The sequence below is a fragment of the Loxodonta africana genome, unplaced genomic scaffold, assembly GCF_030014295.1.
Source record: "Loxodonta africana isolate mLoxAfr1 unplaced genomic scaffold, mLoxAfr1.hap2 scaffold_40, whole genome shotgun sequence".
Lineage (NCBI taxonomy): Eukaryota > Metazoa > Chordata > Mammalia > Proboscidea > Elephantidae > Loxodonta > Loxodonta africana.
In genome coordinates this window covers 345,781-364,990 of record NW_026975113.1, presented here as the reverse complement: position 1 = coordinate 364,990, position 19,210 = coordinate 345,781, and positions in this window count along the sequence as shown.

Sequence of the window (19,210 nt, the reverse complement as noted above, 5' to 3'; positions counted from 1 at the left end):
TAGATGATAGACAGATAGACAGATAGATAGACAGACAGATAGATGATAGATAGATAGATAATAGATAGATAGGTTTTAGGTAGGTAGATAGATAGATGATAGATAGATAGACGATAGATAGATAGACAGATGATAGATAGATAGATGAAAGAAAGACAGATAGATGATAGATAGAAAGACAGGTAGGTAGATAGATAGACGATAGATAGATAGGTAGGTAGGTAGGTGGGTAGGTAGGTGGGTAGACAGGTAGGTAGATAGGTAGGTAGATGATAGGTAGGTAGGTAGGTAGGTAGATCGATCGATCTTTTTTTTTTGGAGGGCTTTGTCAATGAATTCCTATTTACACTTACAGATGTTATCTACATAACCACCAATTCATTTAGAAGAGCTAAAATATTCCTGACCCACAAATGTTAATATAATTTTTATTACAATGTATGGCCAATACAAATTCAAAATTGAAAAATGGAGTCGAGAAGTTTTTTTTAAAGAATATTATACCAAGTTTAACCAACAGTGCAATTCTAAACTATATATATGAAGGAATTGAGTGAAAGATTTTTCACAACATGTGAACATGTCTCTAGTCTATCATCATGAAGATATTTACAAGGGGAGTAATAACTCACGTTGGCAAATCATCTAAATGTTTTATCCCCATATTATATTTTTATTCTGTGATCAATTTTAAAGAAACGTTATTTTTATTTTATTTTTCAAAATGCCCATTGCTCAACAGACACAGATTCAGTGCATAAAAACCCAAAACCAAACCCATTGCTGTTGAATTGATTCTGACTCATAGTACCCTATAGGACAGGGAAGAACTGCCCCATAGAGTTTCCACGGAGTGCCTGGAGGATTCAAACTGCTGACCTTTTGGTTAGCAGCCATAGCACTTAACTACTACACTACCAGGGTTTGCTATATAAAAACAGGGAGAGACATAGTCACCTAAGCTGATTAAAGGGAATCCTACTGCATTTAATAATCATTTTGTTTTCTCTCAAAGGTCAATCAATGTTGTTAATGGAATTTTCAGATATGGTCTGCTTTGTTTTGATTTAAGCCGTGAAGACAGAAAATCAAACTTTTGGAGCAGAGTTTATACTTCTTGGCCTTTTCCAATATGGCCAAATGAACAAGATACTCTTTGTTGCCATTACTGTCATCTTCTCAGTGGCTTTGATGGGAAATATCATACTGATCCACCTCATCCGATTGGACACTCTGCTCCACACTCCCATGTACTTCCTCCTCAGTCAGCTCTCCTTCATTGACATGATGTACATCTCCACCACGGTACCCAAGATGGCAGCAAACTTCCTGTCAAATAGTAAGACCATTACTTTTTTCGGTTGTGAGATTCAAACCTTTCTGTTTTTGACTCTTGGTGGAACTGAAGCTCTTCTTGGTTTCATGTCTTATGATAGACACGTAGCGATCTGTCACCCTTCACATTATCCTGTGCTCACGAGCAAGACAATCTGTTTGTCCATGGTCACATGTGCATGGGCCAGTAGTTCTATCAATGCTTTAATACATACACTGTATGTATTTCAACTTCCATTCTGTACATCTCGGATCATTAACCACTTTTTCTGTGAAGTTCCATCTCTAATGTCTTTGGTGTGTCAGGACACCTCCCAGTATGAGTATACTGTCCTCTTTAGTGGCCTTGTCATTCTGTTACTACCGTTCATGGCCATTCTGGCTTCCTATGCCCAGGTGCTTATTGCGGTGTACCAGATGAGCTCAGGTAAAGGGCAGACAAAAGCCATCTCCACGTGTTCCTCTCATCTGATTGTGGCAAGCCTATTCTATGGGGCTACTCTCTCCACCTATACAAGGCCACATTCCTTGCATTACCCTGAGGAAGATAAAGTGGTGGCGGTGTTTTACAGTATCATTACACCTCTTCTGAACCCATTTATCTACAGTCTGAGGAATAAGGAGGTCATGGGGGCCATGAGAAGAGTGCTGGGAAAATAGACATTTGTACAGAAAATATGACTTTAGGAACCCTTTATAGTTTGAGACTGAACAACATGATTTGATTAGCCTACTGTCTAGAAAGAAGTAAGCTCAAAGAAATGTTTACAAAATAAATAAATGTAACAATGCCTTGGTTTCTACACTTCTCAGAAATAACTAAAGCTTTGTTATTGGAACTGGGCGGATTTGCCGTGTAAAAGGAAGAGAATGGTTGCCATTTTCAACTTTATCTTCTAAAGCAATAGATTTAATCCCTGTCAACACAATGCTCCCATGTCATAACAAATTTTTAGTACCTTTTTAATATTCTGAAATAAAATGCACATGAAATATAATTTACCATATAATACATAATATCAGGAAAATACATATGATGACCAAACTATAATATAGAGCAAAACGCATACATCCACTTATTTATTTATTTATTCATTCATTGAACCAGGGCTTTAATGCTTTAACTCTGTATGTGACACTGTTATAGGCACTGGTGAAATGGGATTAAACAAGAAAAAACTGACAAAAGTCTCTGCTCTCATGAAGTTTACGTTTTATCGTGGGGAGAAAGACAGTATATAAAATTAACTGGTAAAGCGACCTTATATGAGTCGGAATCAACTCGACAGCACTGGGTTTGGGTAAATTTCAGAGTATACCAAAAAGTATTAATCACCATGAAGAAGAACTAAGTGGAAAATTGGAATCAGGAAAACAGAGGATATTTGCAATATTAAGTCAAATAGTCAGAGAAGGGAGAATCAAGAATATGACTTTTGTCAAAAACTAAAAGGAGTCGAGGAAGAGAGACAAGTGGATATTTGTGGATAAATGTTCTGGGAAGAGCAAAGAACAAGTGAGAACTCCCTGAGGTGGGGACATGCCCAGCGTAGTCACAAAAGATCAAGGAGTAAATTGGTGAGACACAGGAAATAGGTATATGTTTTGGGGCCGGGTCTTACAGTGTAAATTAGATCAACGTGAGGATTGTGGCTTTGAACCTAAAACAATGGGCTACCTTTGCAGAATTGTGGTAGAGAACTGATGTGGGCAGGAGAAAGCCATTGCAGTAGTCCAGCTGTGACAAGATATTACCTTGGACCAAGCTGATATTAGTGGAGAGGCAAAGACTGGGCAGAATCAGGAGACTGGGAGAAAGCAGACATTTGAGTTTTGTGGACACATGGGATGGGAAATACTATGAAATAAGAAGCTTTCAGAATTGAGCTAAAACTTGAAATTAACAACTGGAAGTGTGGAACTGTCATCATTACAGCTTGAGGGAAATCACAGGTGGAGCATTTCATCATTCGTCATCTCTTATGCTACTTTCATGTTAATGCCTTAGGCCCACAGTTACAATCATTATTCTGGCTTCTATCGCCATTAAATAGAAGCTCTTATTTCTCATCACCATTGAGTCGAAACTTTTAAATCAGAAAATAAGTTCTCTTTGATGTCTGGCTTCTTTTCCTAAACATGTTTAAAAGGTTCAACCATATTTTTGAGTGTCTCCATCATTTTTATTACAAAGCTGAATTCCATCATATGGCTTAGAATAATTATTTCCATTCTGATGTCAGAAATGTTTGACTATAATGAATAAAACTACCATAAAGCTTCCTGTACAAGTGTTTTTTGAGAACACGTGAACTCAATTCTCTTGTACATATACCTAAATTGAAATTGCTTAGTCATAAATTAGGCACATGTTTAGCTCTAATAAAAAAAAAAAAAATTTTTTTTTTTAGCGTTATCCAAAGTGGATTTAATCATTTATTTTCCAATCAGTAGTATATAAAAACTTCTTAGAGTCTGAGTGTTGATAATAAATAATGCAGTGGGTTGCTAAACTACTTGCTGCTAAATATAAAGTGGAATATAAACCATGAGAGCAAAATACAACCAGTGTGCCATCAGTGCATGAACAATGGTATTGGAAGAAAGTGTATATTTCTGTGAAATATTTTAGAGATTCACTGACAAGATTTTTTTGGATCCATTGTCAATAATTTTAATAATAATTATATGTAATGGCCTTTAGGAATGCTCATTTCTGGTTCAAGACAAAATGTGTTTATTGGTCTATGAATGCCTTACTTCGGTCAGTTTGTTTATAATATAATGCATACCTGTAAGTTCACCACCCAACCCAACAACTAAAATAGTAAATTTATCTTTAGTGCTCCTCCAACTCTTGGCGACCCCATGTGTGTCAGAGTAGAACTGTTCTTGGTAGGGTTTTCAACGGCTTATTTTTCTAATGTGGATCACCAATCCGTTCTCCTGAGGTGCCTCTGGGTAGACTCGAACCACCAGACTTTCAGTTAGCAGTGACTATGTTAACTGTTCGCACCATCCAGGGACTCTTCATATCCTCCTATACCTCTGGGTAGACTCGAACCACCAAGGTTTCATTTAGCAGTGACTATGTTAACTGTTCGCACCATCCAGGGACTCCTCACATCCTCCTATACCTCCACCATCATTCTGAATTTTTGGTTTTTTAATTCTCTTGCTATAATTATAATATAGAATTCATAGGGTATTAGAAAATATTTTTAGATGCTGTAGAACTTAATAAAGGGGCCTTAAGTTGTAGATAATCTTTTTGAAAATTGTTTTTTCAGTTGACATTACTAACGCTCCAGGTTGAATGAAATGACAGCCCATTCTATTTTATTATTGAATGGCATTCTATTTTAAGACTATACTACACATTTATCCATTTTTTGTTGTTGGTGTTGTTGCTGATAGATGCTTGTTTTATTTCTAGTTGTCTACTATTATATACAATGCACTTATAAACATTGTTGCATTTGTCTCCTGTTTCCCATAAACAAGAGTTTGTATTTTGTATATATCTACGAATGAAATTGGTCTTGAAATTACTTAAGTGTGTAAACCATTTGTGTTTTACATAAAGTTTGAAATTCTAATTTATACTTACTATCAAAAACAAAAATAATAAATCCATATTTTAATAAATGTACATTCAAATTTAATGAATTTTAACATATTTAAATATTTTTCACACAGATTGCATGAAAGTTCACATCTGCAGACCACATCAGTCAGTGAAGTATATGGTTGTATGTCCAGTTGCTAGCTTCTTGATCTTGGCCTTAGAGTTTTATACATCCTTGATCTTTTATTATTGTAATTAATTTTTGTAGTATTTTTGACCATTTTCATGCTTTTGAGTTCCAATAGAGCCTAAACCTGACTAAACACGATGCCTAAACTTCAATAGCTATAGCTGACAAACTTTTTTTAAGTAAATAGCAATTTGAAGGATGATTTGTGTCAGTTATACAGAATAAAGAAATCCATATACAGTACATTCACAACTAATCAGATAGATTATCGCAAATTGAACAAACCTATATGAAAGTAATAACATATTATTAGCACTTGAGAAGATTCCTCATGCCTCCCCCTAGCTGCTACCCATACTTACTTGTAATGAAACAATTATATTTAAGTGCATTATCCATGAATTATACTGAACAATGAAAAAATAAATCATTTCAATTATTATATAAATTCAATATAATCCCCATTAGAATCCCATCAGTGTGTGCATGTGTGTGTGTTTAATTTACAAGTTGGCTATAGAATTTATATAAAATGATGCAAAAAACAGTAATAGCTCAAAGGGAATTTTAAAAATAATAAAATGAGATGCATCATTCTATGTGATATCAAAAATTTGTATTGATATAATTATAGACCAATGGAAGAGAATACATAATTCAGATGCACACATATGTGTACAATGATGAGTCACATATGTCAGGTGCTTGTATGGGGAGTGATAAAAGGATACACATTTCAGTGAAAGTTGTTGGATCAATTGTATATCCGTGTATATTTTTAAAAAATGAGATGTGGATAATGTCAGTGAAAATGACCAAGTTGATAGCCTCAGATAGCTTCTGTGGAGGGCCTGTTCCTGCACAGAAACAACGACAAAGCAAAAAGTGTTAAAATCAACTTTTTTAGAAATTTAGAAAGTTTTAAAATATTTACAGCAACCAAGCAAATACTGAAATAAGAGAAAACCAGAAAACCAAACCCACTCCCGTCAAGTCGATTGCGACTCATAGCGACCCTATAGGACAGAGTAGAGCTGCACTATAGAGTTTCCGAGGAGCGTCTGGTGGATTCGAACTGCTGACCTCTTGGTTAGCAGCCATAGCACTTAACCACTATGCCACCAGTGTTTCTGAAATAAGAGAAAGGCCACTTAAAAACATCAGGAGAGGGGATGTTACAGAAAACAGTGTGTTAAGAAGGTATAGGATTCGTTCCCTCCACTGAAGCAATGAAAAAAACCAAAAACCAAACCCAATGCCATCGAGTCGACTCCCACTCATAGCGACCCTATAGAACAGAGTAGAACTGCCCCATAGAGTTTCCAAGAAGCGCCTGGAGGCTTCGAACTGCCGACCCTTTGGTTAGCGCCTGGAGGCTTCGAACTGCCGACCCTTTGGTTAGCAGCCGTAGCACTTAACCACTAGGCCACCAGGGTTTCCCTGAAGCAATGAATAAGTGGGAAAAAAACCTGACAGAATAAACATTAAGTGCTTCATGAGAAAAGATGCTGTTGAATTTTGATGAAAAATGGTGGCATTTTTGTTTATTCACCTACTATCCCCCATTCTCCACTTGGCAGCTGCCATGAAGACAGCAGCCCACATTCCTGGTGTGGCTTGCTGGTGCCAGGGTGTGGACAAGACAGATCTTTTTTCTAAAAATGTTGTTGTTGTTTATTTTGACCAATCTGGTAGTTCCAGAGATACTTGCTCTGAGATAGGCCTTGGCTTTATTCCTCTCAGACATGAGTGGCTACCAGGTGGTATCTGTCTGTGAAAAGCCTTAAAGACATATAATGCCATAACCAGCTTAGGTAAGGAATGGAGAACAGGGAAGGAAGCAGACAAACCTGATAGCCTGGAAAAGAAGAGGCTGACGAGGCAGATGCATGGGAGAATAAATTGTAGAGATACTGAATGTACTGAAGGATCAGAGATCCAATGTACATACCCAGGTTGAATGCATGCTCAGACAAGACCTGAGAGGACCCTAGGTTTGAGCCTCTGGCAGATCTTTGGGCTCTGCACAAATGGAGGTGTAGACTAAGGCCCAGTTGTAGGTGGCCTGGCTAAGCATTGAAAGAGTACCTAATTCAGAGTCAATCTTCAATGACCAGGAAAGGGTTTTTAGTTTTCTTTTTCTTCTCTTTTTGACTCCAAAAAAGGTCTCTATCAGGTTACTGGTTGACCACTAAAATAACTGAAGATAGACTTCAGTGACCACACATGGCAAAGAAAACAGTCTATGAAAAATAATAAATACATACAAACAAATAAATAGTTTGGAAATGTCACTAAACAGATGAGCACTAGGTAGGCTGGAGAATCTGCTTTTCAGAGTTAACACATAAAATTCACAAAGCCCAGTGTTTGGTAAAAATACTAGGCATGCCAAGAAACAGGAAGTACAACCAATTCACAGGAAAAAAAAAAATCGGTGAAAGCAGTCCCTGAAGAACCAATGACATAGAATTGCTAGGCAAATCGTTTAAATCTACTGTGTTAAACGTGGTCAAAGACCTAAAGGAAAACAGGAGAATGTCTCAACGAATAGAGAATATCAATAATGACAAAGAAATTATAAAGAAGGCATCAAATAGAAATTAACATCAATCTTTCTCAAACTTTTCCAAAAACTAAAAAGAAGGAATAATTTGTAACTCAATCCATGATGCTATCAGCATCCTGATATTTAGCCAGACAAAGCCATCAGAAAAAAATATTGCATAGAAATATCTATGGAAATCCTCAACAAAATAGTAAAACTCCAATCCAGCAGCATATTAAAAGGACCATATGCCATAACCCTGTGTGCTTTGTCCCACAAGTGCAGCATATATAAAAGTCAATCAGTGTAATGCAACACATTAATAGAACGTAGGGAGAGGGGGATGATCTATCAACTGATGCAGAAAAAAGCGTTTAACAAAAAAACACTCAAAAATCAGGAATAAAAGCGAACTTCCTATTGTGTGAGAGTCAAAAATGGCCTCTGTGTATTAGCCCCAAGTTATTTACTTCTTCAAGTAAGCCGAGGCGTATTATATGGAAAAAAAAAAAAAAACTGGCATGAAACTCAAACTTGTACATGTCCAACTGATTTAAAAATAGCCCAAATAAGCAGATTTTTAGCCACTTAGGACCTGCCTGTTTTACATACCCTGCAAAAGTGGACTCAACTTCTGCTAGTCCTGAAAAAAAAAAAAAAAAGATAAATTCCTGTAGTTATAAAGACCCTAGGATGCTGCTGCTTTTAGAGCTCTCTGACCCAGAGACTTATCGCCTGGCTGCAGGAGGATATCGCTTCTCACCCCTGGGAGCTTTCTTGCTCTCTTCTCCTTCTGATGCTACCTGTGACTCTAGCCTCTGGAAGACCTTCTGCTACAGGGACCACCCCCTTGCATGTGACTTTCAATGTGTTGGCCCCATTAAATAGCTTGTTGTGCAATACTGTCATATAGCTCTGAATTTCCTTCACCTCAGTACACTTCCTTAAAATGATAAAGGACAGTTGTGAAAAACCAACACTTAACATTATACTCAATGGTGAAAGACTGAAAGATTTTGCCATAAAATCAGGAACACGGCAAGGATATCTCTTTTCCCTACTTCTATTCAACACTGTGGTCTTTTTGTTCGCCTCTGTGAATGTGAAAACTGGACAATGAAAAAAGAAGGCAGGAGAAGTACTGATGCGTGGAAGTGTGGTGTTGGTGAAGAATATTGAATGTACCATGGATTAACAAAAGAACAAAAAAATCAGTCTTACAATAAAACAGTGAAATGTTCCTTAGGAATGAGGATGGCAAGACTTCATCTTACTTACTTTGGACACATTATCTGCAAAGACCGATCACTAGGAAAAGAAGTCCTGTTAGGTGAAGTAGAAGATCACAAAAATAAAGGAAAACCCTCAAAAAGATGGATTGACCCAATAACCACAACAATGGACTCAAACATACCAACAATCATTAGGATGGCATGGGACCAGGGAAAGTTTCTTTCTCTTATATATTAGGTTACTTTGAGTAGAAGCCAACTAAATAGTAACCGCTCTCAACAACATTCAGCGCAAGACATCAACAACAACACAGCTACAGCTTATCTTCATATAAAACAAAAACCACCACCAGTTGCAGTAGAATCAAACGCAACTCACAGTGACCCGCTGGGTGTCGGAGTAGAACCGGGCTCCGTCAGTAGGCCGCACTGTGTGTCTGTACCATAATTTGTTTCCCATTCGTCTGTTGATGAGCATTTAGGTTGTTTACATCTTTGTGCTGTTGTGAATGGTGCTCCCATGAACATGGTATGCATATGTCTATTCCTGCGACTGCTCTTACTTCTCTTGGGTATATTCCTGAGTGGGATTGCTGGATCTTATGGTATTTCTACTTCTAGCTTTTTAAGGAAGCACCAGATTGTTTTCCAAAGTGATTGTATCATTTTACATTCTCACCAGCAGTGCATGAGAGTCCAATCTCTCCACAACCTCTCCAACATTTTTATTTTGTGGTTTATGGATTGACCAAACCCATCGCCATTGAGTCATTTCTGACTCATAGAGACCCTATAGGACAGAGTAGAACTGCCTTGTGGAGTTTCCAAGGAGCACCTGGTGAATTCCAACTGCCGACCTTTTGGTTAACAGCATTTAACCACTACACCACCAGGGTTTCCTTTTTTTGGATTAGCGCCAGTGTTATTGGGGTGATAAGACATCTCTTTGTTGTTTTAATTTGCATTTCTCTGGTGGCTAATGATCATGAGCATTTCCTCATGTGTACATTAGCCACCTGAATATCTTTTTTGGTGCAGTGTCTGTTTATATGCTTTGCCCATTTTTAATTTTTTTTATTTGTCTTTTTGTAGTTGAGGTGTTGCTGTACTTTGTAGATTTTAATGATTAGACCCTTACCAGATATGTCATAGTTAAAAATTTCTTCCCAATCTGTAGGTTCTGTTTTTACTCTTTTCATGAGCATAACTGACTTTTAGCAGACCCCAGTTATCTAGTTTCTGATGTTTCTGCATTGTTGGTTATGGTTTGTATTCTGTTTATGTCGTGTATCAGGCCTCCTAGCATTGTCCCTATTTTTTCTTCCGTGATCTTTATCATTTTAGGTTTTATATTTAGGTCTTTGATCATTTTGAGTTAGTTTCTGTGCATGATGTGAGGTATGGGTCCTGTTTCATTTTTTTGCAGACAGATATCCAGTTACGCCAGCACCACTTGTTAAAAAGACTGTCTTTTCCCCCATTTAATGGACTTTGGGCCTTTGTCAACTATCAGCTGCTCATAGGTGCATGGATTTACGTCTGGGTTCTCAATTTTGTTATATTGGTCTACGTGTCTGTTGTACCAGTACCAGGCTGTTTTGACTATCATGGTGGTATAACAGGTTTTAACATCAGGTAGTGTGAGGCCTCCCACTTTGTTCTTCTTCAGTAATTCTTCACTTATTTGGGGCTTCTTCCTTTTCCATATGAAGTTTGTGATTTGTTTCTCCAACATGCTAAAAGTTGTCATTGGAATTTGAATTGAGATTGCATTGTATCTGTAGATCACTTTGGGAAGAACTGACATTTTCATAGTGTTGAGTCTTCCTGTCTATCAGCATGGTATGTTTTTCCACTTATTTAGGTCTCTTTTGATTTCTTGTAATAGTGTCTTGTAGTTTTCTTTGTGTAGGTTTTTTACATCTCTGTTTAAATTTATTCCTAAATACTTTATCTTCTTGAGGGCTATTATAATGGTATTGATTTGGTGATTTCCTCTTGGAAGTTCTCTCTTTTGGTGCAGAGGAATCTGACTGACTTATGTATGTTTATCTTATATCCTGATATTTTGCAAAATCTTCTATTTTAGTTGTAGTAGTTTTCTTGTGGATTTTGGGGGGTTTTCCATGTATAAAACCATATCATCTGCAAATAGGGATACTTTTACTTCTTCCTTACCAATTTGGATGCACTTTATTTCTTTTTCTTGCCTTATTGATCTGGCTAGGGCCTCCAGTACAATGTTGAATATGAGTGGTGACAAAGGGCATCCATGTCTGGTTCCCCTTCTCAAGGGGAATGCTTTAAGACTCTTCATTTAGGATGATGTTGGTTGTTGGCTTTGTATAAATGGCCTTTATTATGTCCAGGAATTTTCCTTCTATTCCTATTTCGCTGAGAGTTTTTATCATGAATGGGTGTTGGACTTTTTAAAATACCTTTTCTGCATCAGTTGATAAGATCATGTGGTTCTTGTCTTTTGTTTTATTTATGTGATGGATTACATTATTGTTTTTCTAATGTTGCACCATCCCTGCATACCTGGTATGAATCCCACGTGGTCATGGTGAATTATTTTTTGATATGTTGTTGAATTCTATTGGCTAGAATTTTGTTGAGGATTTTTGGGTCTATATTCATGAGGGATATTGGTCTGTAATTTTCTTTTTTTTGTGGATCTTTACCTGACTTTTCTATCATGGTTATGTTGGCTTCATAGAATGAGTTTGCGAGTATTTCATCCTTTTCTATGCCTGAAATGCCTTTGGTAGTAATGGTGTTAACTCTTCCCTGAAAGTTTGGTAGAATTCTCCAGTGAAGCCGTCTGGGCCAGGGCTGTTTTGTTGGTGGTGGTTTTTATTTTTTTAATTATCTCTTCAATCTCTTCTTTTGTTGTGGGTTTATTTAATTTTTCTACCTCAGTTTGTGTTAGTTTAGGTAAGTAGTGTGTTCCTAGAAATTTGTCCATTTCTTCTAGATTTTCAAATTTGTTAGAGTACAATTTTTCATAGTATTCTGTTATGATCCTTTTTATTTCCATTGGGTCTGTTGTGATATCACCCATTCCATTTCTTATTTAGGTTATTTGCTTCCTCTCCTGTTTTTTCTTTTGTCAATTTGACCAATGGTTTATTGATTCTGTTGATCTTTTCAAAAAACCATCTTTTAGTATTGTCTACTCTTTCAATTGTTTTCCTATTCTCTATCTCATTCATTTCTGCTCTAACCTTTATTATTTCCTTTCTTCTGGTGCCTGAGGGCTACTTTTGTTTCTCTCTATTTGTTCAAGTTGTAGGGTTAACGTTTTGATTTTGGCACTTTCTTCTTTTTGAATGTGTGCATTTATTGTTGTAAATTGACCTCTAAGCATTGCTTTTGCTGTTTTCCAAAGGTTCTGGTAAGACATGTTTTCATTCTTCATTTAATTCTATGAATTTATTTTTTCCATCCTTGATTTCTTCTATAATCCAGTAGTTTTTAAGCAAGGTGTTGTTCTGTTTCCACGTATTTGATTTTTTTTCCTTGCTGTTTCTGTTATTGATTTCTAATTTTATGTCATTATAATCAGAGGATACTCTTTCTTAAGGTCAGCTGATTAACAATTTTAATTCCATGTACAATCTTAATTCTCCTTTGCCATGTAACTTAACATATTCACAGATTCCAGGGATTGAGACAAGGACACCTTTGGAGAATCTTTTTCCTATCTTCCGTATTGATATTTTGTAAAACCATGTCTGTTCAACAGGCAGACATCAAGGCCAGCTCCTGGCAATACAAAAACCTAATTGATAGTGCCAGGTCACCTCCCAGATGTCAAAAAATATTCTACTTCTTCTTCTAGGATATTTGTACTCAGTTCTCTTCCCTTTGAGTTAATTCATCTCACTGTACTACTATGACTTTTTGTTTAACTGTATCTGTTTACAAACTTCAATAAAATTAAAAATATCTCTAGTGCAGTAAAAAATGTATTAAAATAATTCATTAAACAAGTACAAATTTGCAATGACTATAGTGGCTATTGTGCCAGTCTGCCTCAACAAAGGTCTCCCTTACCCTCTCTGGCCCGGTATTTCCCCAAGCATGAGGTCCTGCATTAGATTGATCCCTCCTAATGGTTTGTCCAAAGGAAGTGAGTCAGACAATGTTCTGTTGTGATCCATAAGTTTTACATTGGCTAATTATTGGAAATAGACCACCAGACCATTTTCCTAGTCTAATCTTTTTAAGGTTTTAACCTTGGGCAGTTACTTAACTTTACTAAGATCCAGTTTCATCAAAAGTCAGTGGGAGCTAAAAATAACATTATCTTCATGAATCTGCTTCGATGAAATCATGCAAATAGACTGTTAGGAACGATATAGCTCACTCAGTAATTTCTCAATAAATATATTTTTTATAATTTTTATTGTGCTTTAAGTGAAAGTTTACAAATCAAATCAGTCTCTCACACAAAAACTTATATACACCTTGCTACATACTCCCAATTGCTATCCCCCTAATGAGACAGCCCGCTCTCTCCCTACACTCTCTCTTTTCGTGTCCATTTCATCAGCTTCTAATCCCCTCCACCCTCTCATTTCCCATCCAGGCAGGAGATGCCAACATAGTCTTAAGTGTCCACCTGATCCAAGAAGCTCACTCCTCACCAGCATCCCTCTCCAACCTATTTTCCAGTCCAATCCATGTCTGAAGAGTTGGTTTCAGGAAAGGTTCCTGTCCTGGGCCAACAGAAGGTCTGGGGGCCATGACCACCAGGGTCCTTCTAATCTCAGTCAGACCATGAAGTCTGGTCTTTCTATGAGAATTTGGGGTCTGCATCCCACTGCTCTCCTGCTCCCTCAGGGGTTCTCTGTTGTATTCCCCGTCAGGGCAGTCATCGGTGGTAGCCGAGCACCATCTAGTTCTTCTGGTCTCAGGATGATGTAGTCACTGGTTCATGTGGCCCTTTCTGTCTCTTGGGCTCGTAATCACCTTGTGTCCTTGGTCTTCTTCATTCTCCTTTGATCCAGGTGGGTTGAGACCAATCGATGCATCTTAGATGGCTGCTTGCTAGCGTTTAAGACCCCAGATGCCACTCTTCGAAGTGGGATACAGAATGTTTTCTTAATAGATTTTATTGTACCAATTGACTTAGATGTCGCCTGAAACCATGGTCCCCAGACCCCTGCCCCTGCTACGCTGGCCTTTGAAGTATTCAGTTTATTCAGGAAACTTCTTTGCTTTTGGTTTAGTCCAATTGTGCTGACCTCCCCTGTATTGTGTGCTGTCTTTCCCTTCACCGAAAATAGTTCCTATTACTATCTAAACCCCTTTCCCGCCCTCCCTCGCTCCCCCCTCTGGTAATGACAAAAGAATGTTTTCTTCTCAGTTTAAACTATTTCTCAAGTTCTTAGGGCACCTTGGTTCCTTCCATCTTTTTGCTATTATAAACAGTGCTGCATAAACATGGGTGTGCATATACCTGTTTGTGTAAAGGCTCTTATTCTTCTAGGATATATTCCAAGGAATGGGATTGCTGGATCCTATGGTAGTTCTATTTCTAGATTTTTAAGGAAGACCCAAATTGATTTCCAAAGTGCCTGTACCATTTTACATTCCCACCAGCAGTGTATAAGTGTTCCAATCTCTCCACAGCCTCTCCAACATTTACTATTTTGTGTTTTTTGGATTAACGCCAGCCTTGTTGGAATGAGATGAAGTCTCATTGTAGTTTCGGTCTGCATTTCTTTAATGGCTGATAATCGTGAACATTTCCTCATGTATCTGTTAGCTACCTGAATGTCTTCTTTAGTAATGTGTCTATTCATATCTTTTGCCCATTTTTAAATTGGGTTATTTGTCTTTTTGTAGTTGAGTTTTTGCAGTATCACGTAGATTTTAGAGATCAGGCGCTGATTGGAAATGTCATAGTTGAAAACTTTTTCCCATTCTGTAAGTAGTCTTTTTACTCTTTTGGTGAAGTCTTTGGATGAGCATAGGTTTTTGATTTTTAGGAGCTCCCAGTTATCTAGTTTTTGTTTTGTATTTTTAATAATGTTTTCTATACTATTTATGCCATGTATTAGGGCTCCGAACAGTGTCCCTATTTTTTCTTCCATGATCTTTACCTTTTTTTTAGATTTTATATTTAGGTGTTTGATACATTTTGAGCTCATTTTTTTGCATGGAGTGAGGTATGGGTCTTGTTTCACTTTTTTGCAGATGAATATCCAGTTATGCCAGCACTATTTGTTAAAAAAAACTGTCTTCTCCCCCCATTTAACTGTTTTGGGGCCTTTGTCAAAAATCAACTGCTCATATGTGGATGGATTTATATCTGGATTCTCAATTCTGTTCCATTGGTCCATGTATCTGTTGTTGTCCCAGTACCAGGCTGTTTTGACTACTGTGGTGGTATAGTAGGTTCTAAAATCAGGGAAAGTAAGGCCTCCCACTTTGTTTTTATTTTTCAGTAATACCTTATTTATCTGGGGCTTCTTTCCCTTCCATATGAAGTTGGTGATTTGTTTCTCCATCTCATCAAGAATGCCGTTAGGATTTGGACCGGAATTGCATTAAATGTATAGATCCCTTTTGGCAGAATAGACATTTTTATAATGTTAAGTCTTCCTATCGATGAGCAAGGTATGTTTTTCCACTTATGTAAGTCTCTTTTGGTTTCTTGCAGAAGTGCTTTGCAGTTTTTTGTATAAGTCTTTTACATCTTTGGTAAGATTTATTCCTAATTATTTTATCTTCTTGGGGGCTACTGTAAATGGCATTGATTTGGTGATTTCCTCTTCAATGTTCTTTTTGTTCGTGTAGAGGAATCCAACTGATTTTTGTATGCTTATCTCGTATCCTGATACTCTGCTGAACTCTTTTATTAGTTTCAGTAGTTTTCTGAAGGATTCCTTAGGGTGTTCTGTGTATAAGATCATGTCACCTGCAAATGGAGATACTTTTACTTCTTCCTTGCCAATCTAGATGCCCTTTATTTCTTTATCTAGCCTAATTTCTCTGGCTAGGACCTCCAACACAATGTTGAGTAAGAGCGGTGATAAAGGGCATCCTTGTCTGGTTCCCAGTCTCAGTGGGAATGCTTTCAGGCTCTCTCCATTTAGGGTGATGTTTGCTGTTGGCTTTATATAAATGCCCTTTATTATGTTGAGAAATTTTCCTTCTATTCCTGTTTTGCTCAAGTTTTTATCATGAATAGGTGTTGGACTTTGTCAAATGCCTTTTCTGCATCAATTGATAAAATCATGTGATTCTTGTCTTTTGTTTTATTTATGTCATGGATTACATTAATTGTTTTTCTAATGTTGAACTATCCCTGCATACCTGGTATGAATCCCACTTGGTCATGGTGAATTATTTTTTTGATATGTTGTTGAATTCTATTGGCGAGAATTTTGTTGAGGATTTTTGTGTCTAAGTTCCTGAGGGATATAGGTCTATAATTTTCTTTTCTTGTGGTGTCTTTACGTGGTTTTGGTATGAGGGATATGGTGGCTTCATAGAATGAGTTTGGTAGTATTCTGTCCTTTCTATGCTCTGAAGTACCTTTAGTAGTAGTGGTGTTAACTCTTCTCTGAAAGTTTGGTAGAACTCTGCAGTGAAGCTGTCCGGACCAGGGCTTTTTTGGGGTGGGGGGGGTTTGATTGCCTTTTCCATCTCTTCTTTTGTTATGGGTCTATTTAGCTGTTCTACCTCTTTTTGTGTTAGTTTAGGTAGGCAGTGTGTTTCTAGGAATTCACCCATTTCTTCTAGGTTTTCACATTTGTCAGAGTAAAATTTTTCACAGAAATCTGATATGATTCTTTTAATTTTAGTTGGGTATGTTGTAATATCGCCCATCCCATTTCTTATTCAGGTTATTTGGTTCCTCTCCTGTTTTTCTTTTGTCAGTTTGGCTAGTGGTTTATCAATTTTGTTAGTTTTTTCAAAGAAAACAGCTTTTGGTCTTGTTAATTCTTTTCATTGTTTTCTATTTCTTTTAGTTCAGCTCTAATTTTTAGTTTTTTTTTTTTTTCTGGTGCCTGTGAGTTTCTTTTGTTGCTCTCTTTCTATTTGTTCAAGTTGTGGGGATAATTCTTTGATTTTGGCCCCTTCTTCGTTTTGGATGTGTGCATTTATTGATATAAATTGACTTCTGAGCATTTCTTTCACTGTATCCCAGCGTTTTTACAGGAAGTGTTTTCATTCTCATTGGAATTTCTTTGTTCCATCCTTAATGCCTTCTATAATCCAGTCTTTTGTTTTGTTCAGTTTCCAAGTGTCTGATTTCTTTTCCCTGCTTTTCCTGTTATTGATTTCCACCTTCATGCCCTTATGGTCAGAGAAGATGCTTTGTAATATTTGAATGTTTTGGATTCTGCTAAGGCTTACTTTATGCCATAATATGTGGTCTTCTAGAGAATGTCCATGTGCACTAGAAAAGAAAGTATACTTGGCTGCTGTCGGGCGGAGTGTTCTGTATATGTCTATGAGGTCAAGTTGGTTGATTGTGGCATTTAGGTCTTCCGTGTCTTTATTGAGCTTCTTTCTGGATGTCCTGTCCTTCACCAAAAGTGGTGTGTTGAAGTCTCCTACTATTATTGTTTTGTCAGAAATTAATAACTCAATAAATATTAACTGTCCTGATTTTTGTTATTGATTCTAATATTATTATTTTCTCTTTTAATTAATTTATTCAGGGTTACCAGAATTTGACTTATATTTCTACTTTCACTTTCTTTTTTCTCATATTATTGACTATATCCATAGGTATATGCCTGTTTGAAAATAAAATTCAAATATCCCTTCATAGATTGGTTTGACAATCCTAGTATGACTATATAATTGTGTGGTTTGTCTATCTAACCACATTGCACATGCAAACAGGATGTGCCTCAAACTACCAGACAACTAAGAATGAGACATGTACAACCACTGGCATCAACCATTTCATGAGTGCTACGGCCATCTGTGATCAAGACATTTACACAATATTGGCAAAGTGAAAGCCACTATTATTATTTCTAGAAAGCAAACAGTAAACAGTAAAACAAATTCTCAAAGCAGATCTGCTTATTCTTCTCCAAACTACTCATATTCTTTCAATATCACTGTACTGGCACATTGTGTTTCTGGTCAAATGTTGTCTTCATGTCACCACTGCCTCTGGCTGCCACCATGTTACCCGGGACACCTGCATGGCTTCCGAGGCTTCTGCTCTGCCCCTGGGCCTCACTGGGCCTTGCTTCACTAATGGAAAGACGCCTGCACAGGATCTCCTGAGCCTCTGCCACTGGGCCCTTTTTGACCTATGCTGCTGCCTCCTACCATGCTACCCAGGCCAGAGTGGTTCTCTGTCTTGCTGCCGTGATACCAAGGCCTACCCTGCATGAGGGAATGTATTGTTCCCACCACGATGCCCAAAGGGGGAAGGAAGCAAATTACACCAGCCACACTCAGGTCTCTGTCCCGCAGGTACAACTGTTGCAGTACTTTAGTAGAAGGCACACCCCTGCACAAAGACACTCAGTTCTCTCTCTATGGACCAGCAAGCCCACCATCCCTGTCTTCACTCTTACAACTCTCTCTTCTTAATATAGGGAGTTCTCAATGCAGGGACCCTGGGTCCAAAGGATGCACTCCACTCTACGGTCTTTTTGATGGTAGTGAGGGGCCCCAGAACCTCTGTGGATTTGGCCCTTATATAAGCCTAACAGAATAGGAACAACAACCAATCTCCTAGTTGGACCACAAAGGGCACAATCCCATTAAGTGAATTTTCAATCCTCTAGTTTTGTAGTAAATCTACTAATACCTTGCAAAATTTTGGCCCAGACAATCATTTTGTGAAATTACAAGACCAGGGCTAGAAAAGCCATATAAAAGTGATTCATTGCACGGCAATAATTCAGCCCATTTTCTTAACCCTTAACCAGTTCATAAGCAGAGCTGTAACAAATCAATTAGTTAATGCTTATTATATTTTGATTATGTAGCACAGCATCGTATAACCTCCCATATTGGAGCTCCTGAGTGGTGCAAACAGTTATACTGTATAATCTCCTGGAGCAGAGCCCCTGGGTGGTACAGTTAACATGTTCAGATGCTAACTGAAAAGACGGAGGTTCAAGTCCACCCAAAGGCACCTTGGAAGAAAGACCTGGTGATCTACTTCTGAAAAATCACCCATTAAAAACTCTACAGAGCACAGTTCCACTCTGACACACACAGGGTTGCCATGAGTCAGACGTAACTCAATGGCAACTGATTTTTACTGTTTTCTGTTGCAAGATAAAGACATTAAAAAAAAAACTCTCAGTACTGTACGTCAGTTCATAAGTCAACATATTCAG